Source organism: Protopterus annectens, chromosome 7.part0, assembly GCF_019279795.1.
Source record: "Protopterus annectens isolate FY-2018-M chromosome 7.part0, PAN1.0, whole genome shotgun sequence".
NCBI classification, from domain to species: Eukaryota; Metazoa; Chordata; order Ceratodontiformes; family Protopteridae; genus Protopterus; species Protopterus annectens.
The window spans coordinates 1,802,518,973-1,802,545,564 of record NC_056739.1 but is presented as its reverse complement, the minus strand read 5'-3'; positions in this window follow the sequence as shown (position 1 = coordinate 1,802,545,564).

Here is a 26,592-nt window from a genome sequence, read left to right as displayed (position 1 = left end):
GAAAAACAGACCTCCCAAAAGGCCCAAAATACATGAAAATATAGAGGACAAACAGATGATTGTAGATGAATAACAATAATAATGTACAACAACAAAATATAACACAGGAATTTTGTAAAGACTCTCAAGCTTTAATGGAATTAATAGAACAGTCTCTTATGGAAAAAATAACAGAAGAAGGGATAGAAAATTATGAAATTTCTTATAAAACACAACAAATGAAGGATGATATACAAATTATAGAAGATATTTCACAAAAAATGGAAAATGAAATAAATGATATAGAGCAAGAATTTTACATGCTAGATATGCAACAAGGAAAAAGATTAATTTCTAAACCACATATTATTTTACAGACTAATAATACAAAATATGTAAAAAAAGAATATTTATGGAAAAAAATAATAAAACCTTTAGGAATTAAAATATCAGATATTACTGCTATATACAATAAACAAGAAGAAAATTGCATAGATATATTTTTTGAAAATAGAAAAATAGCAACATTATTTTTTGAAAAGTTTAAAGAAAGAAATTGTATGCTACCATGGAATTCCTTTCAAATACAAGGAGATGTAAGTGTTAGGAAAAAAATTAAAGTACGGTTTAAAACAATATATATACAAGAAGAAGATATAAGGACATTTTTTGAAAAATTTTGTGAAAAAGTACATAATATCTACAAATATCAGGATCCTGAAATAGAGGGTATTTGGGATGGGTCATGGGTAGTATATGTAGAATTAAAATTAGAAAGTAATGAAATAAAACATTTATATGGAGTTTGTTATATATCTGGTTTTAGGGGTACAATACGTTATGAGGGACAACCACATATATGCTTTTATTGTGGAAAATTAGACCATATTATACAACATTGTATGTATATTAAATGTAAAATATGTAATTCTAAAACACATAGAACAAAAGAATGTGGAACACATTGTAAAATATGTAAAGGCAATCATGAATATAAGATGTGTGATTTATATATTAAAGAAAAAAATAAAAGAAAAGGTGATGGAAAAAATCAAGAAGAAGAACAAGAAGAGATAAATAATATAGAAACAATTTTAAGTTTTGATAAATATAAGTCCATATTAGATGATACAGAGCAAATGTTTATAAACATAAATGAAGAAAAAGAAGGAGAAAAACAACTGGGTAATGGATAATTTTTCAATGACAATATGCAACATAAATGGAATGCAAACTTTATACAGAAGATTACAGATATATGAATGGATAGAAACAATAAAAGATGACGTCATTTGTTTAGTTGATACAGGGAAAATTATGGATGAAGAAAAAAAGCAATGGGAAGAATTATGGGGAGAAGGAACTATATGGTCAATAGGATCAGATCAACATTCGGGAATATTATTTTTATATAAAAAACAAAATATTGTTATAAAAGACATTATACATGTATTACCAGGAAGGGTTTTAATTATAGATACAATATGTAAACAACAATTTATTAGATATATTGTTATATATGCTTTTGTATATATAACACATAGGTGTGAAATGTTTAATTTGATAAAACCTTTTTTTTTGATAGACTGTAAAATAATATTTACTGGAGACTTTAACTGTCATTTAAATAGAGAGGAATCAAAAAAAGAAAGAGATATAAAAAAATGTAAAGATTTATTAAAACTAGGAAATTTAGAAATAGTTGGAAAAAATGAATCTACATACTATCATACATTACGAAAAACAAGAATTGATTACTGCTGTTGCAGTAAAACTCTAAAATGTGTAAAATATAGTTCAAGTTTTTTACCATTCACTGATCACAAAGCTTTAACTTTTATATTTGGTGAAATAAATAATATAGGAAAGGGAAAACAACTTTGGAGATATAACACAATATGGTTAGAAACACCTATATGGAAAAACATTTTTAAAGAATTATGGAATGATCATATAACCTTATTAGAAATATATCCAAATATTTCAATGTGGTGGATAGATTTTAAAAACAAACTTTTAGATAGATATAAATTTTTTGTAAAAAGATTTCATAAGCAATTAAAAAAGCTTACAGGTAATACTTTCTCTGAATATGAAAAAGCCATAAAAAATGGATCAGAAGAAGCTTTTTTTATGCTAAGAAAATTATACACATACAATTGTATGAGAGTCAAAACCAAGTTATGGAATTTAGCTTTTACATTAAAAGGAAAAGGTGAGCAAGTGTTACCATATTTAGGAAAGCAGATATTGAGGAAAGAAACCCAGATGGAGTCTTTAAAAGATAAAAATGGAATAATACATAAAGATAAGGAAGGAATGATGGAAGTAGTACATGAATATTTATTAAGTTTATATGCAGGAAAAAAATATAATAAAATTGAGTGGGATATACCGATAGTGTCTGAAGACGTTAAAAAAAATTTAGACAAAAACATTACAGTAAATGAATTAAAACATGTCATTACAATAATGAAAGCTAAAAATTCAGCTCCAGGAATGGACGGTATAACATATGAATTTTATGGAAATCTAAATGAGGAACAGACAAAAGTATTGTGTGAATTATATAATGAATGGTATACACAAGGTACATTTAATGAAGATTTGTTGTTGGTATTAATAAAATTCATATGGAAGAAAGGAGAAAAAAGTAATTTAGAAAATTGGAGGCCTATTAGTTTGTGTAACACAGATTACAAAATATTTTGTAAGATATTACAAATGCGATTAAAAAGTCAGATGCAACAAATAGTAGACAAAGGAGTATATGGTATTACTGGAAGACCATTAAATGATTTATTACATATTTATAAAGCGGTGGCAAATTATACAATAGAAAATAAAAGTGTTATGATGATGTCATGTGACCTTAAAAAAGCATATGATAATGTATCACATGCAGCATTGTTTAATATATTACAAAAATATAATTTTGGAAAAAAGTTTGTAAATTGCATTAAAAATATTTATACATCAACAAACATTATACCCATTATAAATGGATGGAAAGGTAACAGAATTATGGTTAAAAATGGAATTAGACAAGGATGTCCAATGAGCAGCTATATTTTTACTTTGGTTATATCAGCAATAATTTGTAAAGTGAGAAATGAGATGGAAATAACAAATGAGGCTTTTTTATGTAAAAATGTGTGGATTTCAAATTTCTTTTCATATGCAGATGATGTGACAATAATAACTGAAACAGAGGAAAAATTAAAAATGATATTGAAATGTTTTATTAAAAATATTAATAATGTAGGCCTTAAATTAAGTAAGGCCAAAACTAAAATATTATGTGGAGATGTATCCAGTGTAACCCTGAAGGATTTTGAATTAACACAAGAAGGAATGATGATTTTAGGCATACCTTATGGAAAGAATGAATACACAAAGAAAATATGTGAAAATTTGCTAAATAAGGTATGCAAAAAATTAAATTTTTGGAAAACATTTTACTTATCATATGATAAAAAGGTATATTTGTTAAATGGAATGTTTTTAAGTACACTGACATATATGTTCTCAGTTTATTTTTTTCCAGATCAATGGACGACAAAAATGAATCAAAGCATTTTTTCATTTTTTGGGGAGTAAAGTTTAATCCAATAAAAAGAGGTATTTTATATGCTGCAAAAAATCAAGGTGGATGTGCTTTAATTAATTCTGACATTTTTCTTAAAACAGTATTTTTGTATCCATTAATTAAACATATAGAAGGAAAGAAAAATAGTAATATTTCTAAATTGTTGTTAATGGAAAATAATGAATTTTGGCAGAAATGTTTACAAGGAAAAAGAATAAAAAATGTTAGAAATGAAGAATTAAAAAATATACAGACCTTTTTATTAAAATATAAAAACACTGTGATAAATTTGCCAGAAACTAGAAAAGAATGGTACAATAATATTATGAAAACAATTGTAATACATCCATATAAAGAAATGTCTATAAGCAGGAAACAAGCACTGAAGAAAAGAAAAAAGCAGCTCATCAAGATGCCACAAATGAAAGACTTTATATGGAGATGTTCCCTAAATAGACTACCTATTAGGGGCAATTACTTTACTAAAGTGGAACAACAAAAAAACTGTTTCAGAATGGACTGTCAAGTTAAAGAAGATATGAGACATGTATTCATTGACTGTAAAAGAATACAACCATTGTGGAATTATGTTAAAAATAATTATAAACTGTCTTATTTATTTCCACTGACAGAAGAAATGTTATTATATGGAGACTATGGACAAATTTGGAATAATGAAATTAGTAAAACAGATGTTTTTTTGGTAATATTAATGTATGTAATGTGGAGAGCAAGAGCAATGGAAATTAAAACTGGGAAAATGTATTCATTAAATTTTATGATTAGGCAACTGAAAGCATGGTTAAAAAAATGTAAATGGGAAAACTAATGTTTTTTTATTAATTTATGGAAGTTTAAATATATTCTTTTGTAATTTAATTTATTTGTTTAAAAATTTAAATGAATTTAAGAAAATAAAATTTGTATGACTGCCAGTTTCAGTATGACCGTTTATTGTTTTTAGCTTTCCCTATGCATTTCAAGCATGTTTCTGCATAGAGAAAAAATACCTATGGAAAGTTGTTTTTCTCCAAGAGGGAAAAAGCTAGGAGGCTGAAACTCTGCAGGTGTGTAGGGTACAATCCACCCTACAAAGGGGTAGGGCAATCCTGGTTCTGGCTTAACTGCCAGTTTCAGTATGACCGTTTATTGTTTTTAGCTTTCCCTATGCATTTCAAGCATGTTTCTGCATAGAGAAAAATACCTATGGAAAGTTGTTTTTCTCCAAGAGGGAAAAAGCTAGGAGGCTGAAACTCTGCAGGTGTGTAGGGTACAATCCACCCTACAAAGGGGTAGGGCAATCCTGGTTCTGGCTTAACTGCCAGTTTCAGTATGACCGTTTATTGTTTTAGCTTTCCCTATGCATTTCAAGCATGTTTCTGCATAGAGAAAAATACCTATGGAAAGTTGTTTTTCTCCAAGAGGGAAAAAGCTAGGAGGCTGAAACTCTGCAGGTGTGTAGGGTACAATCCACCCTACAAAGGGGTAGGGCAATCCTGGTTCTGGCTTAACTGCCAGTTTCAGTATGACCGTTTATTGTTTTTAGCTTTCCTATGCATTTTGAGCATGTTTCTGCATAGAGAAAAATACCTATGGAAAGTTGTTTTTCTCCAAGAGGGAAAAAGCTAGGAGGCTGAAACTCTGCAGGTGTGTAGGGTACAATCCACCCTACAAAGGGGTAGGGCAATCCTGGTTCTGGCTTAACTGCCAGTTTCAGTATGACCGTTTATTGTTTTTAGCTTTCCCTATGCATTTCAAGCATGTTTCTGCATAGAGAAAAATACCTATGGAAAGTTGTTTTTCTCCAAGAGGGAAAAAGCTAGGAGGCTGAAACTCTGCAGGTGTGTAGGGTACAATCCACCCTACAAAGGGGTAGGGCAATCCTGGTTCTGGCTTAACTGCCAGTTTCAGTATGACCGTTTATTGTTTTAGCTTTCCTATGCATTTCAAGCATGTTTCTGCATAGAGAAAAATACCTATGGAAAGTTGTTTTTCTCCAAGAGGGAAAAAGCTAGGAGGCTGAAACTCTGCAGGTGTGTAGGGTACAATCCACCCTACAAAGGGGTAGGGCAATCCTGGTTCTGGCTTAACTGCCAGTTTCAGTATGACCGTTTATTGTTTTTAGCTTTCCTATGCATTTTGAGCATGTTTCTGCATAGAGAAAAATACCTATGGAAAGTTGTTTTTCTCCAAGAGGGAAAAAGCTAGGAGGCTGAAACTCTGCAGGTGTGTAGGGTACAATCCACCCTACAAAGGGGTAGGGCAATCCTGGTTCTGGCTTAACTGCCAGTTTCAGTATGACCGTTTATTGTTTTAGCTTTCCTATGCATTTCAAGCATGTTTCTGCATAGAGAAAAATACCTATGGAAAGTTGTTTTTCTCCAAGAGGGAAAAAGCTAGGAGGCTGAAACTCTGCAGGTGTGTAGGGTACAATCCACCCTACAAAGGGGTAGGGCAATCCTGGTTCTGGCTTAACTGCCAGTTTCAGTATGACCGTTTATTGTTTTTAGCTTTCCCTATGCATTTCAAGCATGTTTCTGCATAGAGAAAAAATACCTATGGAAAGTTGTTTTTCTCCAAGAGGGAAAAAGCTAGGAGGCTGAAACTCTGCAGGTGTGTAGGGTACAATCCACCCTACAAAGGGGTAGGGCAATCCTGGTTCTGGCTTAACTGCCAGTTTCAGTATGACCGTTTATTGTTTTTAGCTTTCCTATGCATTTTGAGCATGTTTCTGCATAGAGAAAAATACCTATGGAAAGTTGTTTTTCTCCAAGAGGGAAAAAGCTAGGAGGCTGAAACTCTGCAGGTGTGTAGGGTACAATCCACCCTACAAAGGGGTAGGGCAATCCTGGTTCTGGCTTAACTGCCAGTTTCAGTATGACCGTTTATTGTTTTTAGCTTTCCCTATGCATTTCAAGCATGTTTCTGCATAGAGAAAAAATACCTATGGAAAGTTGTTTTTCTCCAAGAGGGAAAAAGCTAGGAGGCTGAAACTCTGCAGGTGTGTAGGGTACAATCCACCCTACAAAGGGGTAGGGCAATCCTGGTTCTGGCTTAACTGCCAGTTTCAGTATGACCGTTTATTGTTTTTAGCTTTCCCTATGCATTTCAAGCATGTTTCTGCATAGAGAAAAAATACCTATGGAAAGTTGTTTTTCTCCAAGAGGGAAAAAGCTAGGAGGCTGAAACTCTGCAGGTGTGTAGGGTACAATCCACCCTACAAAGGGGTAGGGCAATCCTGGTTCTGGCTTAACTGCCAGTTTCAGTATGACCGTTTATTGTTTGTAGCTTTCCCTATGCATTTCAAGCATGTTTCTGCATAGAGAAAAATACCTATGGAAAGTTGTTTTTCTCCAAGAGGGAAAAAGCTAGGAGGCTGAAACTCTGCAGGTGTGTAGGGTACAATCCACCCTACAAAGGGGTAGGGCAATCCTGGTTCTGGCTTAACTGCCAGTTTCAGTATGACCGTTTATTGTTTTTAGCTTTCCCTATGCATTTCAAGCATGTTTCTGCATAGAGAAAAAATACCTATGGAAAGTTGTTTTTCTCCAAGAGGGAAAAAGCTAGGAGGCTGAAACTCTGCAGGTGTGTAGGGTACAATCCACCCTACAAAGGGGTAGGGCAATCCTGGTTCTGGCTTAACTGCCAGTTTCAGTATGACCGTTTATTGTTTTTAGCTTTCCCTATGCATTTCAAGCATGTTTCTGCATAGAGAAAAAATACCTATGGAAAGTTGTTTTTCTCCAAGAGGGAAAAAGCTAGGAGGCTGAAACTCTGCAGGTGTGTAGGGTACAATCCACCCTACAAAGGGGTAGGGCAATCCTGGTTCTGGCTTAACTGCCAGTTTCAGTATGACCGCTTATTGTTTTTAGCTTTCCCTATGCATTTCAAGCATGTTTCTGCATAGAGAAAAATACCTATGGAAAGTTGTTTTTCTCCAAGAGGGAAAAAGCTAGGAGGCTGAAACTCTGCAGGTGTGTAGGGTACAATCCACCCTACAAAGGGGTAGGGCAATCCTGGTTCTGGCTTAACTGCCAGTTTCAGTATGACCGTTTATTGTTTTTAGCTTTCCCTATGCATTTCAAGCATGTTTCTGCATAGAGAAAAAATACCTATGGAAAGTTGTTTTTCTCCAAGAGGGAAAAAGCTAGGAGGCTGAAACTCTGCAGGTGTGTAGGGTACAATCCACCCTACAAAGGGGTAGGGCAATCCTGGTTCTGGCTTAACTGCCAGTTTCAGTATGACCGTTTATTGTTTTTAGCTTTCCCTATGCATTTCAAGCATGTTTCTGCATAGAGAAAAATACCTATGGAAAGTTGTTTTTCTCCAAGAGGGAAAAAGCTAGGAGGCTGAAACTCTGCAGGTGTGTAGGGTACAATCCCCCCTACAAAGGGGTAGGGCAATCCTGGTTCTGGCTTAACTGCCAGTTTCAGTATGACCGTTTATTGTTTTTAGCTTTCCCTAAGCATTTCAAGCATGTTTCTGCATAGAGAAAAATACGTCTGGAAAGTTGTTTTTCTCCAAGAGGGAAAAAGCTAGGAGGCTGAAACTCTGCAGGTGTCTAGGGTACAATCCACCCTACAAAGGGGTAGGGCAATCCTGGTTCTGGCTTAACTGCCAGTTTCAGTATGACCGTTTATTGATTTTAGCTTTCCCTATGCATTTCAAGCATGTTTCTGCATAGAGAAAAATACCTATGGAAAGTTGTTTTTCTCCAAGAGGGAAAAAGCTAGGAGGCTGAAACTCTGCAGGTGTGTAGGGTACAATCCACCCTACAAAGGGGTAGGGCAATCCTGGTTCTGGCTTAACTGCCAGTTTCAGTATGACCGTTTATTGTATTTAGCTTTCCTATGCATTTCAAGCATGTTTCTGCATAGAGAAAAATACCTATGGAAAGTTGTTTTTCTCCAAGAGGGAAAAAGCTAGGAGGCTGAAACTCTGCAGGTGTGTAGGGTACAATCCACCCTACAAAGGGGTAGGGCAATCCTGGTTCTGGCTTAACTGCCAGTTTCAGTATGACCGTTTATTGTTTTAGCTTTCCTATGCATTTCAAGCATGGTTCTGCATAGAGAAAAAATACCTATGGAAAGTTGTTTTTCTCCAAGAGGAAAAAGCTAGGAGGCTGAAACTCTGCAGGTGTGTAGGGTACAATCCACCCTACAAAGGGGTAGGGCAATCCTGGTTCTGGCTTAACTGCCAGTTTCAGTATGACCGCTTATTGTTTTAGCTTTCCTATGCATTTCAAGCATGTTTTTGCATAGAGAAAAATACCTATGGAAAGTTGTTTTTCTCCAAGAGGGAAAAAGCTAGGAGGCTGAAACTCTGCAGGTGTGTAGGGTACAATCCACCCTACAAAGGGTAGGGCAATCCTGGTTCTGGCTTAACTGCCAGTTTCAGTATGACCGTTTATTGTTTTTAGCTTTCCCTATGCATTTCAAGCATGTTTCTGCATAGAGAAAAAATACCTATGGAAAGTTGTTTTTCTCCAAGAGGGAAACATTTATTTATTTATTTATTTATTTATTTCAGTTTGATTACCGGGGAAGTCCACTGGGCCAGAAAGTGCCCATTTTCAGTGGAGGCCCGGGGAGAAAAGCTCCACAAAAAAAAACACACACTACACACAATTAGAGGTTACAAAAAGAAATTTCAAATACAGAGGTAAAAATACAAGTATGAAATCATGCAAAACAGGTATAGTAAAATAATCGTCATTGTACAAGCAATGAGACAAAGTTGCAGGTTTTTACATTCAGAGCAATAGGAATCAATTGTCAAGAAATAGGCATCAGTGATGACTGGACAGTTGTGTTATATACATGCTAAGAGTTGAGAGAGAAATTGAAAGAACAGAAGGTGATGGAATAAGTTTGAGTAAGGTAAATAGAAAAGGAGAGGATGTAGTGAAGTTTGCATCAGGAGTTTAGTAGGCTCTATGGGGAAATGTATTTGTATTTATGTAGGGTGAAAGCAGGAGCATTTGCGTTTGGAGGATAGAAATGAGAAAAGTTGAGTTTTGAAAGATTCTGGGTAAGGTATTGTCCTAAGTGAGGGAGGAAGAGAGTTCCATTTTTTGCCTACTATGAAAGAGAGAAGGAGTTGGCCTGCAGGGCGTTTGGGTTTATGAATAGCGATGAAATTTTGATGTTCAGATCTCAGGGATCTGGCTGGGATGTAAGGGGGAAGGATGTTTGTTAGAGCTGGGCACTTATTAGGAAAAAATATTAATTTTTAAGCAGTGGTAAGTTGGAGGTAGTCGAGGTAGTTAGGGAGTTCCAGCCAGTTCAATGATTGTAGGGAGAGGCAGTGGTGAGTACAGGTTTTGGATATGGTTGCGAATTTGGAGATTTTATTGTAGCAAGTTTCAAGTTTAGAGGTGAGGGAAGAAGACAGGTTAGTTAGAAGAGGGGCTCCATATAGTAAGGAAGGAAGGAGATAGGTAGTTGCTAAAGTATGCCTGGAGGAGTTGGAGAGAAAGCGGTTATTCCTGTAGAGCATACCAAGTTTTTGGTGGGTTTTCTTGGTGTTTTGTTGTATGTGGATATCAAATTTGAGGTATTCATCTATGGTGATACCTAGGAGTTTTGCAGAAGGAACCACTTCTATGGCAGTGTTGTTTTGGCTAAGGACTTTGAAAGCATTTTTGTCGAAGGAGTAGGCCCTGGTGGGTGGGAAGAGAAGTATTTTAGATTTATTAGAGTTGAGAGAGAGATGGTTGCAGTGCATCCAGTTCTCAGTAGTAGAAAAAGCTATTTGAGTTTTTGACAGTAATTCTGGCAAGTTGGCAGCGGAGCAAACTAAGGTGGAGTCATCAGCGTATTGGATAACTGTTGTGTCAGGGATGACAGAGTGAAGGTTATTTATGAAGATGTTGAAAAGCATGGGTCCAAGGATGGATCCCTGGGGAACACCGGTGGGTGTGGGCAGGAATGAGGAGGTAGAGTTATTCCATCTGACAGCTTGTGATCTGTCAGATAGGTAGCTGGAGAACCAGGAGAGGGTTTCAGGGGAAAGATGAAGGTTAGAGAGATGACAGAGTAGGTGATTGTGGGAGATAGTGTCGAAGGCTTTAGAAAGATCTAGTAGTGTTGAGGATGCTAGTAAACCGGAGTCTCGGGCCCGATTTACTGTATCTAAGAAGGATAGTAAGGCGGTAATGGTGCTGTGGCCAGGGCGGAAACCATGCTGGGTGGGAGTTATGAGGTTGTTTTGGGTTAAGAAAGGCATAAGTTGGTGGTGGACACATTTTTCAAGAATTTTTGATATAGGTGAAAGAAGGGCGATTGGGCTTAAGTTGGAGAGATTAGTGTTTTTGACTCCTTTATGAAGAGGAAGGATGAAGGCAGCACGCCAGAGTTTGGGTACGTAAGATTCTTTTAAAGATCTATTGATTAGGATGCTGATAGGGATGGAAATACCTTCAGCAGCAGCTTTGAGGAAGGAGGAGGGTATGTTGTCAGGGGCATTTGAGCAAGGCTTTAGTTTAGTGAGGAGTCTCTTTATAAAAGTAGTTGGAACAGGTTTGAGATTGAAATTAGGAGGGGAGTGAGGAGGGTAGGAGGGAGAAGAGGAATGAGAGTAGGAAGGATTGTTGTCTGGGAAAGATTTGGTAAGATTAGCTATAGAGTCAGTAAAAAATGTGTTAAAGAGAGAGCTGAGTTCTGAGTCAGTTATGCCAGGGTCAGGGCAGGGATTATTCCTGGATCCTGGGAGGAGTAGGGAATTAATAGATTTCCAGAATTGTTTTGGGTTTACGTTATTGTTAGACTGAAGTTTATTATAATAGTTTTTTTGTCAGAGATGATTAGTTTTTGCTTGGTTGCGAAGTTGTGTGTATTGAAGCAGGGTGGAAGGTATCTTATTTTTCTGGTAGAGCTTCCAGTGTTTGTCCCTACAATTCATGATTTGTTTGGTTTCTTTGGAGAGCCATGGAGCAGAATTAGTTTTGACTTGTTTGTTTCTTGGTGGGGCTTGGGAGTTGAGAATTTTTAGGAAAGTGGAGTTGAAATGTTCTACTGCATTGTCAAGGGGAAGAGTATTTAGAATTTGCCAGTTAATGTGTTTAAGAGTGTTTGAAAATTTAGAGGGGTTGAAGTTGCTGAGATTACGAGTGTGGATGTAATGGTGCTGATGTTTAGTGGTGTTTGAGCGATGTATGAATGCAGGGAGATGGTCACTAAAGGTGTCTGGGATAGTGCCAGAGAGTGTTATTTTGTTTGGGTGGGAGACTAAGATCCAGTCGATGATGGATCCTGGGGGGTGGTGTTTATTTGGGCGTGTGATAGTGTGAATTACTTGGGTAAAGTTGTACAGGTTAACGAATAGGGAGGGAGTAGGAGAGTTAATTTTATTCCAATCAATATTAACATCGCCAAGAATGAAAGTTTCAAATTTTATTTTGGTTGAGGCCCAGTGAAGAATATTTTCAAGGGTAGAGATGTTGTCACCAGGGGATATATAAAGGGAGATAATGCAGATATTTTTGTGTTTATTTAGTCGTAGGAGACTAGCTGTTAGTTCAGAGTTTTTGAATTGTGGAATTGGAGTTTGTAGAGGGATTACTGAGAGAAGGTTAGAGTAGATTAGAGCAGAGCCTCCTCCTTTTCTGTTTAGACGGTTGTTTCTATGGATTTGGTAACCAGGAGGAAGGATTTCGGAGTCTGCAGTATGGGGTTTTAGCCAAGTTTCAGAGACGGCTAAGATGTCAGGTTGGTTGTGGCAAATCCAAGCTTGTATTTGGTGTATTTTATTATTTAGGCTCTGGGCATTTATAGTAAAGTACTTAAGGGAGTTAAGAGAGGAGGTAGGAGGGGAAAAGGGAAGGGTGGAGTTGGAGTGTGCTATGGAAGAAGTAGGGGGTGGGGGGAGAGAGTTGTTAGTAGCAAAGCAAGGACCGGGGTTGGGATGGATATCTCCAGATAAGGCTAGGTCATTATAGGGATTAGCTTTTAGTCGTTTGGATTTATTGAGAGAGAAGTTGTTTGGAGATGGTATTAGTGTAACAGTGAAGGTAGTTGTTGTAGTTGAGAGGAGTTTAGTAAGGAATAGGTACAGTAGTTTAGGAGGAATAAGAGAGGAAGATATGGTGTTGTAGTGGGTAATGAAAGCAGGTGGAGAGTGAGAGCAGTGGATAGTTTGAGAAGTGGGTAGGTGTAAGGGAGCTAAGGGAGGGAAGGAAGTAGTAAGATAGAGAGGAATTAGAAGTGCCAGAAGGGAGCATGGGCTAAGGATTGTATGAAGGAGTTGGGAGGGCATACTTAGGGAGGAGGGGGATTGGGAAGAGAAAAGATTGAAGTTTGCAGGCTATTTGAGGAAGAGAGGTAAGGAAGTGGGAGAGGATGTGAAAAATTAGTCTTAGTGTGGGTAGGAGTGCAGGCTTGAGTGGAGTGGGAGGAGTCACAAGTGGGAGGGGTAATGAGGAGAAGATAGAGAGAGGCTGATTGGAATGTGTAGGAGGGGTTAGAAAGGTATAAATGTAGAGGTAGTGGGGGTGGGTGGGAATTGGGGGTAGGGTAGGGGAGCAGAGTGAGACTAAGAGCGGAAAGAGCCAAAGGAAGTAGAAAATGGAAGGAAAACAATCAGTGGAGTATGAGAGCCAGAATGTAAGCTTGCACAGCTCTGAAGTAAGATGTAAGACTGGCAGCAAATCAGAGTAGTGGATAGATGTAAAGAGATGACAGAAGAAGATGGAACAGAGACATATAAGGGGAAAATAGAGATGAGTATAAGTAGTGAGGAGAAGAGGACAGGTAATTAAGGGAGAAATGGTAAGGGATGGAGTAGTAGGATAGTCGGAGAACTATATGGGTAAGGATAAGGAGAAGAGGAGAAAAGAAATTGGAGAGAGCAGAAAGGAATGGGAGCACCACCTAGTGGGCAGTCAGTATGATGCAGCAGAGACCCTTACATGAGAAAATTAGGAAGGAGAGAGGAAGGAGCTTGCATACTGCAGAGAAGGGTAGAGAAATAATCAAGGGAGGAGTGAGTTGAGAAGTGGACAAGAGGGAAAATAGATGTACGAAAGAGGAGGTATAGGGTATGTTGGTGGGCAGGAAAAGGGAAAGCTTTGGCTGCTGGCTAACCTGGCAGGAAAGCGTACAGAAAGCATACAGAAAGCTAGGAATCTGAAACTCTGCAGGTGTGTAGGGTACTATCCACCCTACAAAGGGGTAAGGCAATCCTGGTTCTGGCTTAACTGCCAGTTTCAGTATGACCGTTTATTGTTTTTAGCTTTCTCTATGCATTTCAAGCATGTTTTTGCATAGAGAAAAATACCCCTGAAAAGTAGTTTTTCTCCAAGAGGGAAAAAGCTAGGAGGCTGAAACTCTGCAGGTGTGTAGGGTACTATCCACCCTACAAAGGGGTAAGGCAATCCTGGTTCTGGCTTAACTGCCAGTTTCAGTATGACCGCTTATTGTTTTTAGCTTTCTCTATGCATTTCAAGCATGTTTTTGCATAGAGAAAAATACCCCAGAAAAGTAGTTTTTCTCCAAGAGGGAAAAGCTAGGAGGCTGAAACTCTGCAGGTGTGTAGGGTACTATCCACCCTACAAAGGGGTAAGGCAATCCTGGTTCTGGCTTAACTGCCAGTTTCAGTATGACCATTTATTGTTTTTAGCTTTCTCTATGCATTTCAAGCATGTTTTTGCATAGAGAAAAATACCCCTGAAAAGTAGTTTTTCTCCAAGAGGGAAAAGCTAGGAGGCTGAAACTCTGCAGGTGTGTAGGGTACTACCCACCCTACAAAGGAGTAAGGCAATCCTGGTTCTGGCTTAACTGCCAGTTTCAGTATGACCGTTTATTGTTTTTAGCTTTCAATATGCATTTCAAGCATGTTTTTGCATAGAGAAAAAATACCCCTGAAAAGTAGTTTTTCTCCAAGAGGGAAAAAGCTAGGAGGCTGAAACTCTGCAGGTGTGTAGGGTACTATCCACCCTACAAAGGGGTAAGGCAATCCTGGTTCTGGCTTAACTGCCAGTTTCAGTATGACCGCTTATTGTTTTTAGCTTTTCTATGCATTTCAAGCATGTTTTTGCATAGAGAAAAATACCCCTGAAAAGTAGTTTTTCTCCAAGAGGGAAAAAGCTAGGAGGCTGAAACTCTGCAGGTGTGTAGGGTACTATCCACCCTACAAAGGGGTAAGGCAATCCTGGTTCTGGCTTAACTGCCAGTTTCAGTATGACCGTTTATTGTTTTCAGCTTTCTCTATGCATTTCAAGCATGCTTTTGCATAGAGAAAAAACCCCTGAAAAGTAGTTTTTCTCCAAGAGGGAAAAACCTAGGAGGCTGAAGCTCTGCAGGTGTGTAGGGTACTATCCACCCTACAAAGGGGTAAGGCAATCCTGGTTCTGGCTTAACTGCCAGTTTCAGTATGACCGCTTAATGTTTTTAGCTTTCCCTATGCAATTCAAGCCTGTTTTTGCATAGAGAAAAATACCCCTGAAAAGTAGTTTTTCTCCAAGAGGGAAAAAGCTAGGAGGCTGAAACTCTGCAGGTGTGTAGGGTACTATCCACCCTACAAAGGGGTAAGGCAATCCTGGTTCTGGCTTAACTGCCAGTTTCAGTATGACCGCTTATTGTTTTTAGCTTTCTCTATGCATTTCAAGCATGTTTTTGCATAGAGAAAAATACCCCTGAAAAGTAGTTTTTCTCCAAGAGGGAAAAAGCTAGGAGGCTGAAACTCTGCAGGTGTGTAGGGTACTATCCACCCTACAAAGGGGTAAGGCAATCCTGGTTCTGGCTTAACTGCCAGTTTCAGTATGACCGCTTATTGTTTTTAGCTTTCTCTATGCATTTCAAGCATGTTTTTGCATAGAGAAAAATACCCCTGAAAAGTAGTTTTTCTCCAAGAGGGAAAAAGCTAGGAGGCTGAAACTCTGCAGGTGTGTAGGGTACTATCCACCCTACAAAGGGGTAAGGCAATCCTGGTTCTGGCTTAACTGCCAGTTTCAGTATGACCGCTTATTGTTTTTAGCTTTCTCTATGCATTTCAAGCATGTTTTTGCATAGAGAAAAATACCCCTGAAAAGTAGTTTTTCTCCAAGAGGGAAAAAAGCTAGGAGGCTGAAACTCTGCAGGTGTGTAGGGTACTATCCACCCTACAAAGGGGTAAGGCAATCCTGGTTCTGGCTTAACTGCCAGTTTCAGTATGACTGCTTATTGTTTTTAGCTTTCTCTATGCATTTCAAGCATGTTTTTGCATAGAGAAAAATACCCCTGAAAAGTAGTTTTTCTCCAAGAGGGAAAAAGCTAGGAGGCTGAAACTCTGCAGGTGTGTAGGGTACTATCCACCCTACAAAGGGGTAAGGCAATCCTGGTTCTGGCTTAACTGCCAGTTTCAGTATGACCGCTTATTGTTTTTAGCTTTCTCTATGCATTTCAAGCATGTTTTTGCATAGAGAAAAATACCCCTGAAAAGTAGTTTTTCTCCAAGAGGGAAAAAGCTAGGAGGCTGAAACTCTGCAGGTGTGTAGGGTACTATCCACCCTACAAAGGGGTAAGGCAATCCTGGTTCTGGCTTAACTGCCAGTTTCAGTATGACCGCTTATTGTTTTTAGCTTTCTCTATGCATTTCAAGCATGTTTTTGCATAGAGAAAAAATACCCTGAAAAGTAGTTTTTCTCCAAGAGGGAAAAAGCTAGGAGGCTGAAACTCTGCAGGTGTGTAGGGTACTATCCACCCTACAAAGGGGTAAGGCAATCCTGGTTCTGGCTTAACTGCCAGTTTCAGTATGACCGCTTATTGTTTTTAGCTTTCTCTATGCATTTCAAGCATGTTTTTGCATAGAGAAAAATACCCCTGAAAAGTAGTTTTTCTCCAAGAGGGAAAAAGCTAGGAGGCTGAAACTCTGCAGGTGTGTAGGGTACTATCCACCCTACAAAGGGTAAGGCAATCCTGGTTCTGGCTTAACTGCCAGTTTCAGTATGACCGCTTATTGTTTTTAGCTTTCTCTATGCATTTCAAGCATGTTTTTGCATAGAGAAAAATACCCCTGAAAAGTAGTTTTTCTCCAAGAGGGAAAAAGCTAGGAGGCTGAAACTCTGCAGGTGTGTAGGGTACTATCCACCCTACAAAGGGGTAAGGCAATCCTGGTTCTGGCTTAACTGCCAGTTTCAGTATGACCGCTTATTGTTTTTAGCTTTCTCTATGCATTTCAAGCATGTTTTTGCATAGAGAAAATAACCCTGAAAAGTAGTTTTTCTCCAAGAGGGAAAAAGCTAGGAGGCTGAAACTCTGCAGGTGTGTAGGGTACTATCCACCCTACAAAGGGGTAAGGCAATCCTGGTTCTGGCTTAACTGCCAGTTTCAGTATGACCGCTTATTGTTTTTAGCTTTCTCTATGCATTTCAAGCATGTTTTTGCATAGAGAAAAAATAACCCTGAAAAGTAGTTTTTCTCCAAGAGGGAAAAAGCTAGGAGGCTGAAACTCTGCAGGTGTGTAGGGTACTATCCACCCTACAAAGGGGTAAGGCAATCCTGGTTCTGGCTTAACTGCCAGTTTCATTATGACCGTTTATTGTTTTTAGCTTTCTCTGTGCATTTCAAGCATGTTTTTGCATAGAGAAAAATACCTCTGAAAAGTAGTTTTTCTCCAAGAGGGAAAAAGCTAGGAGGCTGAAACTCTGCAGGTGTGTAGGGTACTATCCACCCTACAAAGGGGTAAGGCAATCCTGGTTCTGGCTTAACTGCCAGTTTCAGTATGACTGCTTATTGTTTTTAGCTTTCTCTATGCATTTCAAGCCTGTTTTTGCATAGAGAAAAATACCCCTGAAAAGTAGTTTTTCTCCAAGAGGGAAAAAGCTAGGAGGCTGAAACTCTGCAGGTGTGTAGGGTACTATCCACCCTACAAAGGGGTAAGGCAATCCTGGTTCTGGCTTAACTGCCAGTTTCAGTATGACCGCTTATTGTTTTTAGCTTTCTCTATGCATTTCAAGCATGTTTTTGCATAGAGAAAAATACCCCTGAAAAGTAGTTTTTCTCCAAGAGGGAAAAAGCTAGGAGGCTGAAACTCTGCAGGTGTGTAGGGTACTATCCACCCTACAAAGGGGTAAGGCAATCCTGGTTCTGGCTTAACTGCCAGTTTCAGTATGACCGCTTATTGTTTTTAGCTTTCTCTATGCATTTCAAGCATGTTTTTGCATAGAGAAAAATACCCCTGAAAAGTTGTTTTTCTCCAAGAGGGAAAAAGCTAGGAGGCTGAAACTCTGCAGGTGTGTAGGGTACTATCCACCCTACAAAGGGGTAAGGCAATCCTGGTTCTGGCTTAACTGCCAGTTTCAGTATGACCGCTTATTGTTTTTAGCTTTCTATGCATTTCAAGCATGTTTTTGCATAGAGAAAAATACCCCTGAAAAGTAGTTTTTCTCCAAGAGGGAAAAAGCTAGGAGGCTGAAACTCTGCAGGTGTGTAGGGTACTATCCACCCTACAAAGGGGTAAGGCAATCCTGGTTCTGGCTTAACTGCCAGTTTCAGTATGACCGCTTATTGTTTTTAGCTTTCTCTATGCATTTCAAGCATGTTTTTGCATAGAGAAAAAATACCCCTGAAAAGTAGTTTTTCTCCAAGAGGGAAAAGCTAGGAGGCTGAAACTCTGCAGGTGTGTAGGGTACTATCCACCCTACAAAGGGGTAAGGCAATCCTGGTTCTGGCTTAACTGCCAGTTTCAGTATGACCGCTTATTGTTTTTAGCTTTCTCTATGCATTTCAAGCATGTTTTTGCATAGAGAAAAATACCCCTGAAAAGTTGTTTTTCTCCAAGAGGGAAAAAGCTAGGAGGCTGAAACTCTGCAGGTGTGTAGGGTACTATCCACCCTACAAAGGGGTAAGGCAATCCTGGTTCTGGCTTAACTGCCAGTTTCAGTATGACCATTTATTGTTTTTAGCTTTCTCTATGCATTTCAAGCATGTTTTTGCATAGAGAAAAATACCCCTGAAAAGTAGTTTTTCTCCAAGAGGGAAAAAGCTAGGAGGCTGAAACTCTGCAGGTGTGTAGGGTACTATCCACCCTACAAAGGGGTAAGGCAATCCTGGTTCTGGCTTAACTGCCAGTTTCAGTATGACCGCTTATTGTTTTTAGCTTTCAATATGCATTTCAAGCCTGTTTTTGCGTAGAGAAGAATACCCCTGAAAAGTAGTTTTTCTCCAAGAGGGAAAAAGCTAGGAGGCTGAAACTCTGCAGGTGTGTAGGGTACTATCCACCCTACAAAGGGGTAAGGCAATCCTGGTTCTGGCTTAACTGCCAGTTTCAGTATGACCATTTATTGTTTTTAGCTTTCTCTATGCATTTCAAGCATGTTTTTGCATAGAGAAATATACCCCTGAAAAGTCGTTTTTCTCCAAGAGGGAAAAACCTAGGAGGCTGAAACTCTGCAGGTGTGTAGGGTACTATCCACCCTACAAAGGGTAAGGCAATCCTGGTTCTGGCTTAACTGCCAGTTTCAGTATGACCGTTTATTGTTTTTAGCTTTCTCTATGCATTTCAAGCATGTTTTTGCATAGAGAAAAATAGCCCTGAAAAGTAGTTTTTCTCCAAGAGGGAAAAAGCTAGGAGGCTGAAACTCTACAGGTGTGTAGAGTACTATCCACCCTACAAAGGGCTACTACAATCCTGGTTCTGGCTTAACTGCCAGTTTCAGTATGACAGCTTATTGTTTTTAGCTTTCTTTATGCATTTCAAGCCAGTTTTTGCATAGAGAAAAATAACCCTGAAAAGTTGTTTTTCTCCAAGAGGAAAAAGCTAGGAGGCTGAAACTCTGCAGGTGTGTAGAGTACTATCTACCCTACAAAGGGGTACAGCAATCCTGGTTCTGGCTTACCTTCCAGTTTCAGTATGAACGTTTATTGTTTTTAGCTTTCTCTATGCATTTCAAGCCTGTTTTTGCATAGAGAAAAACTAACCCTGAAAAGTAGTTTTTCTCCGAGAGGGAAAAAGCTAGGAGGCTGAAACTCTGCAGGTGTGTAGGGTACTATCCACCCTACAAAGGAGTAAGGCAATCCTGGTTCTGGCTTAACTGCCAGTTTCAGTATGACCGCTTATTGTTTTTAGCTTTCTCTATGCATTTCAAGCATGTTTTTGCATAGAGAAAAATACCCCTGAAAAGTAGTTTTTCTCCAAGAGGGAAAAAGCTAGGAGGCTGAAACTCTGCAGGTGTGTAGGGTACTATCCACCCTACAAAGGGTAAGGCAATCCTGGTTCTGGCTTAACTGCCAGTTTCAGTATGACCGTTTATTATTTTTAGCTTTCTCTATGCATTTCAACCATGTTTTTGCATAGAGAAAAATACCCCTGAAAAGTATATTTTCTCCAAGAGGGAAGAAGCTAGGAGGCTGAAACTCTGCAGGTGTGTAGGGTACTATCCACCCTACAAAGGGGTAAGGCAATCCTGGTTCTGGCTTAACTGCCAGTTTCAGTATGACCATTTATTGTTTTTAGCTTTCTCTATGCATTTCAAGCATGTTTTTGCATAGAGAAAAAATACCCCTGAAAATTTGTTTTTCTCCAAGAGGGAAAAAGCTAGGAGGCTGAAACTCTGCAGGTGTGTAGGGTACTATCCACCCTACAAAGGGGTAAGGCAATCCTGGTTCTGGCTTAACTGCCAGTTTCAGTATGACCGTTTATTGTTTTTAGCTTTCTCTATGCATTTCAAGCATGTTTTTGCATAGAGAAAAATACCCCTGAAAAGTAGTTTTTCTCCAAGAGGGAAAAAAGCTAGGAAGCTGAAACTCTGCAGGTGTGTAGGGTACTATCCACCCTACAAAGGGGTAAGGCAATCCTGGTTCTGGCTTAACTGCCAGTTTCAGTATGACCACTTATTGTTTTTAGCTTTCTCTATGCATTTCAAGCCTGTTTTTGCATAGAGAAAAATACCCCTGAAAAGTAGTTTTTCTCCAAGAGGGAAAAAGCTAGGAGGCTGAAACTCTGCAGGTGTGTAGGGTACTATCCACCCTACAAAGGGGTAAGGCAATCCTGGTTCTGGCTTAACTGCCAGTTTCAGTATGACCGCTTATTGTTTTTAGCTTTCTCTATGCATTTCAAGCATGTTTTTGCATAGAGAAAAATACCCCTGAAAAGTAGTTTTTCTCCAAGAGGGAAAAAGCTAGGAGGCTGAAACTCTGCAGGTGTGTAGGGTACTATCCACCCTACAAAGGGTAAGGCAATCCTGGTTCTGGCTTAACTGCCAGTTTCAGTATGACCGCTTATTGTTTTTAGCTTTCTCTATGCATTTCAAGCATGTTTTTGCATAGAGAAAAAATACCCCTGAAAAGTTGTTTTTCCAAGAGGGAAAAAGCTAGGAGGCTGAAACTCTGCAGGTGTGTAGGGTACTATCCACCCTACAAAGGGTAAGGCAATCCTGGTTCTGGCTTAACTGCCAGTTTCAGTATGACCGCTTATTGTTTTTAGCTTTCTCTATGCATTTCAAGCATGTTTTTGCATAGAGAAAAATACCCCTGAAAAGTAGTTTTTCTCCAAGAGGGAAAAAGCTAGGAGGCTGAAACTCTGCAGGTGTGTAGGGTACTATCCACCCTACAAAGGGGTAAGGCAATCCTGGTTCTGGCTTAACTGCCAGTTTCAGTATGACCGCTTATTGTTTTTAGCTTTCTCTATGCATTTCAAGCATGTTTTTGCATAGAGAAAAATACCCCTGAAAAGTTGTTTTTCTCCAAGAGGGAAAAAGCTAGGAGGCTGAAACTCTGCAGGTGTGTAGGGTACTATCCACCCTACAAAGGGGTAAGGCAATCCTGGTTCTGGCTTAACTGCCAGTTTCAGTATGACCGCTTATTGTTTTTAGCTTTCTCTATGCATTTCAAGCATGTTTTTGCATAGAGAAAATAACCCTGAAAAGTAGTTTTTCTCCAAGAGGGAAAAAGCTAGGAGGCTGAAACTCTGCAGGTGTGTAGGGTACTATCCACCCTACAAAGGGGTAAGGCAATCCTGGTTCTGGCTTAACTGCCAGTTTCAGTATGACCGCTTATTGTTTTTAGCTCTCTATGCATTTCAAGCCTTTTTTGCATAGAGAGAAATACCCCTGAAAAGTTGTTTTTCTCCAAGAGGGAAAAAGCTAGGAGGCTGAAACTCTGCAGGTGTGTAGGGTACTATCCACCCTACAAAGGGGTAAGGCAATCCTGGTTCTGGCTTAACTGCCAGTTTCAGTATGACCGCTTATTGTTTTTAGCTTTCTATGCATTTCAAGCATGTTTTTGCATAGAGAAAAATACCCCTGAAAAGTTGTTTTTCTCCAAGAGGGAAAAAGCTAGGAGGCTGAAACTCTGCAGGTGTGTAGGGTACTATCCACCCTACAAAGGGGTAAGGCAATCCTGGTTCTGGCTTAACTGCCAGTTTCAGTATGACCGTTTATTGTTTTTAGCTTTCTATGCATTTCAAGCATGTTTTTGCATAGAGAAAAAATACCCCTGAAAAGTTGTTTTTCTCCAAGAGGGAAAAAGCTAGGAGGCTGAAACTCTGCAGGTGTGTAGGGTACTATCCACCCTACAAAGGGGTAAGGCAATCCTGGTTCTGGCTTAACTGCCAGTTTCAGTATGACCGTTTATTGTTTTTAGCTTTCTCTGTGCATTTCAAGCATGTTTTTGCATAGAGAAAAAATACCTCTGAAAAGTAGTTTTTCTCCAAGGGGAAAAAAGCTAGGAGGCTGAAACTCTGCAGGTGTGTAGGGTACTATCCACCTTACAAAGGGGTAAGGCAATCCTGGTTCTGGCTTAACTGCCAGTTTCAGTATGACCGTTTATTGTTTTTAGCTTTCTATGCATTTCAAGCATGTTTTTGCATAGAGAAAAATACCCCTGAAAAGTTGTTTTTCTCCAAGAGGGAAAAAGCTAGGAGGCTGAAACTCTGCAGGTGTGTAGGGTACTATCCACCCTACAAAGGGGTAAGGCAATCCTGGTTCTGGCTTAACTGCCAGTTTCAGTATGACCGTTTATTGTTTTTAGCTTTCTCTATGCATTTCAAGCATGTTTTTGCATAGAGAAAAATACCCCTGAAAAGTTGTTTTTCTCCAAGAGGGAAAAAGCTAGGAGGCTGAAACTCTGCAGGTGTGTAGGGTACTATCCACCCTACAAAGGGGTAAGGCAATCCTGGTTCTGGCTTAACTGCCAGTTTCAGTATGACCGTTTATTGTTTTTAGCTTTCAATATGCATTTCAAGCATGTTTTTGCATAGAGAAAAAATACCCCTGAAAAGTAGTTTTTCTCCAAGAGGGAAAAAGCTAGGAGGCTGAAACTCTGCAGGTGTGTAGGGTACTATCCACCCTACAAAGGGGTAAGGCAATCCTGGTTCTGGCTTAACTGCCAGTTTCAGTATGACCGTTTATTGTTTTTAGCTTTATGCATTTCAAGCATGTTTTTGCATAGAGAAAAATACCCCTGAAAAGTTGTTTTTCTCCAAGAGGGAAAAAGCTAGGAGGCTGAAACTCTGCAGGTGTGTAGGGTACTATCCACCCTACAAAGGGGTAAGGCAATCCTGGTTCTGGCTTAACTGCCAGTTTCAGTATGACCATTTATTGTTTTTAGCTTTCTCCATGCATTTCAAGCATGTTTTTGCATAGAGAAAAAAATACCCCTGAAAAGTTGTTTTTCTCCAAGAGGGAAAAAGCTAGGAGGCTGAAACTCTGCAGGTGTGTAGGGTACTATCCACCCTACAAAAGTGTAAGGCTTTCCTGGTTCTGGCTTAACTGCCAGTTTCATTATGACCGTTTATTGTTTTTAGCTTTCTCTGTGCATTTCAAGCATGTTTTTGCATAGAGAAAAAATACCCCTGAAAAGTAGTTTTTCTCCAAGAGGGAAAAAGCTAGGAGGCTGAAACTCTGCAGGTGTGTAGGGTACTATCCACCCTACAAAGGGTAAGGCAATCCTGGTTCTGGCTTAACTGCCAGTTTCAGTATGACCGCTTATTGTTTTTAGCTTTCTCTATGCATTTCAAGCATGTTTTTGCATAGAGAAAAATACCCCTGAAAAGTAGTTTTTCTCCAAGAGGGAAAAAGCTAGGAGGCTGAAACTCTGCAGGTGTGTAGGGTACTATCCACCCTACAAAGGGGTAAGGCAATCCTGGTTCTGGCTTAACTGCCAGTTTCAGTATGACCGTTTATTGTTTTTAGCTTTTTCTATGCATTTCAAGCATGTTTTTGCATAGAGAAAAATACCCCTGAAAAGTAGTTTTTCTCCAAGAGGGAAAAAGCTAGGAGGCTGAAACTCTGCAGGTGTGTAGGGTACTATCCACCCTACAAAGGGTAAGGCAATCCTGGTTCTGGCTTAACTGCCAGTTTCAGTATGACCGCTTATTGTTTTTAGCTTTCTATGCATTTCAAGCATGTTTTTGCATAGAGAAAAATACCCCTGAAAAGTTGTTTTTCTCCAAGAGGGAAAAAGCTAGGAGGCTGAAACTCTGCAGGTGTGTAGGGTACTATCCACCCTACAAAGGGGTAAGGCAATCCTGGTTCTGGCTTAACTGCCAGTTTCAGTATGACCGCTTATTGTTTTTAGCTTTCTCTATGCATTTCAACCATGTTTCTGCATAGAGAAAAAATACCCCTGAAAAGTTGTTTTTCCCCAAGAGGGAAATAGCTAGGAAGCTGAAACTCTGCAGGTGTGTAGGGTACTATCCACCCTACAAAGGGGTAAGGCAATCCTGGTTCTGGCTTAACTGCCAGTTTCAGTATGACCGTTTATTGTTTTTAGCTTTCTCTATGCATTTCAAGCATGTTTTTGCATAGAGAAAAATACCCCTGAAAAGTTGTTTTTCTCCAAGAGGGAAAAAGCTAGGAGGCTGAAACTCTGCAGGTGTGTAGGGTACTATCCACCCTACAAAGGGGTAAGGCAATCCTGGTTCTGGCTTAACTGCCAGTTTCAGTATGACCGCTTATTGTTTTTAGCTTTCAATATGCATTTCAAGCATGTTTTTGCATAGAGAAAAATACCCCTGAAAAGTAGTTTTTCTCCAAGAGGGAAAAAGCTAGGAGGCTGAAACTCTGCAGGTGTGTAGGGTACTATCCACCCTACAAAGGGGTAAGGCAATCCTGGTTCTGGCTTAACTGCCAGTTTCAGTATGACCGTTTATTGTTTTTAGCTCTCTTTGCATTTCAAGCATGTTTTTGCATAGAGAAAAATACCCCTGAAAAGTTGTTTTTCTCCAAGAGGGAAAAAGCTAGGAGGCTGAAACTCTGCAGGTGTGTAGGGTACTATCCACCCTACAAAGGGGTAAGGCAATCCTGGTTCTGGCTTAACTGCCAATTTCAGTATGACCATTTATTGTTTTTAGCTTTCTCTATGCATTTCAAGCCTGTTTTTGTATAGAGAAAAATACACCTGAAAAGTAGTTTTTCTACAAGAGGGAAAAAGCTAGGAGGCTGAAACTCTGCAGGTGTGTAGGGTACTATCCACCCTACAAAGGGGTAAGGCAATCCTGGTTCTGGCTTAACTGCCAGTTTCAGTATGACAGCTTATTGTTTTTAGCTTTCTTTATGCATTTCAAGCCAGTTTTTGCATAGAGAAAAATAACCCTGAAAAGTTGTTTTTCTCCAAGAGGAAAAAGCTAGGAGGCTGAAACTCTGCAGGTGTGTAGAGTACTATCCACCCTACAAAGGGGTAAGGCAATCCTGGTTCTGGCTTAACTGCCAGTTTCAGTATGACCGTTTATTGTTTTTAGCTTTCTCCATGCATTTCAAGCATGTTTTTGCATAGAGAAAAAAATACCCCTGAAAAGTTGTTTTTCTCCAAGAGGGAAAAAGCTAGGAGGCTGAAACTCTGCAGGTGTGTAGGGTACTATCCACCCTACAAAAGTGTAAGGCTTTCCTGGTTCTGGCTTAACTGCCAGTTTCATTATGACCGTTTATTGTTTTTAGCTTTCTCTGTGCATTTCAAGCATGTTTTTGCATAGAGAAAAAATACCCCTGAAAAGTAGTTTTTCTCCAAGAGGAAAATAGCTAGGTGGTTAAAACTCTGCAGGTGTGTAGGGTACTATCCACCCTACAAAGGGGTAAGGCTATCTTGGTTCTGGCTTAACTGCCAGATTCAGTATGACTGTTTATTGTTTTTAGCTTCTGTGTGCATTTCAAGCATGTTTTTGCATAGAGGAAAAAATACCCCTGAAAAGTAGTTTTTCTCCAAGAGGGAAAAAGCTAAGAGGCTGAAACTCTGGAGGTGTGTAGGGTACTATCCACCCTACAAAGCGGTAAGACAATCCTGGTTCTGGCTTAACTGCCAGTTTCAGTATGACCTTTTATTGTTTTTAGTTTTCTCTATGCATTTCAAGCATGTTTTTGCATAGAGAAAAAATACCCCTGAAAAGTAGTTTTTCTCCAAGAGGAAAAAGCTAGGAGGCTGAAACTCTGCAGGTGTGTAGGGTACTATCCACCCTACAAAGGGGTAAGGCAATCCTGGTTCTGGCTTAACTGCCAGTTTCAGTATGACCGCTTATTGTTTTTAGCTTTCTCTATGCATTTCAAGCATGTTTTTGCATAGAGAAAAATACCCCTGAAAAGTAGTTTTTCTCCAAGAGGGAAAAAGCTAGGAGGCTGAAACTCTGCAGGTGTGTAGGGTACTATCCACCCTACAAAGGGTAAGGCAATCCTGGTTCTGGCTTAACTGCCAGTTTCAGTATGACCGCTTATTGTTTTTAGCTTTCTCTATGCATTTCAAGCATGTTTTTGCATAGAGAAAAATACCCCTGAAAAGTAGTTTTTCTCCAAGAGGGAAAAAGCTAGGAGGCTGAAACTCTGCAGGTGTGTAGGGTACTATCCACCCTACAAAGGGGTAAGGCAATCCTGGTTCTGGCTTAACTGCCAGTTTCAGTATGACCATTTATTGTTTTTAGCTTTCCATATGCATTTCAAGCATGTTTTTGCATAGAGAAAAAATACCCTGAAAAGTTGTTTTTCTCCAAGAGGGAAAAAGCTAGGAGGCTGAAACTCTGCAGGTGTGTAGGGTACTATCCACCCTACAAAGGGGTAAGGCAATCCTGGTTCTGGCTTAACTGCCAGTTTCAGTATGACCGCTTATTGTTTTTAGCTTTCTTAA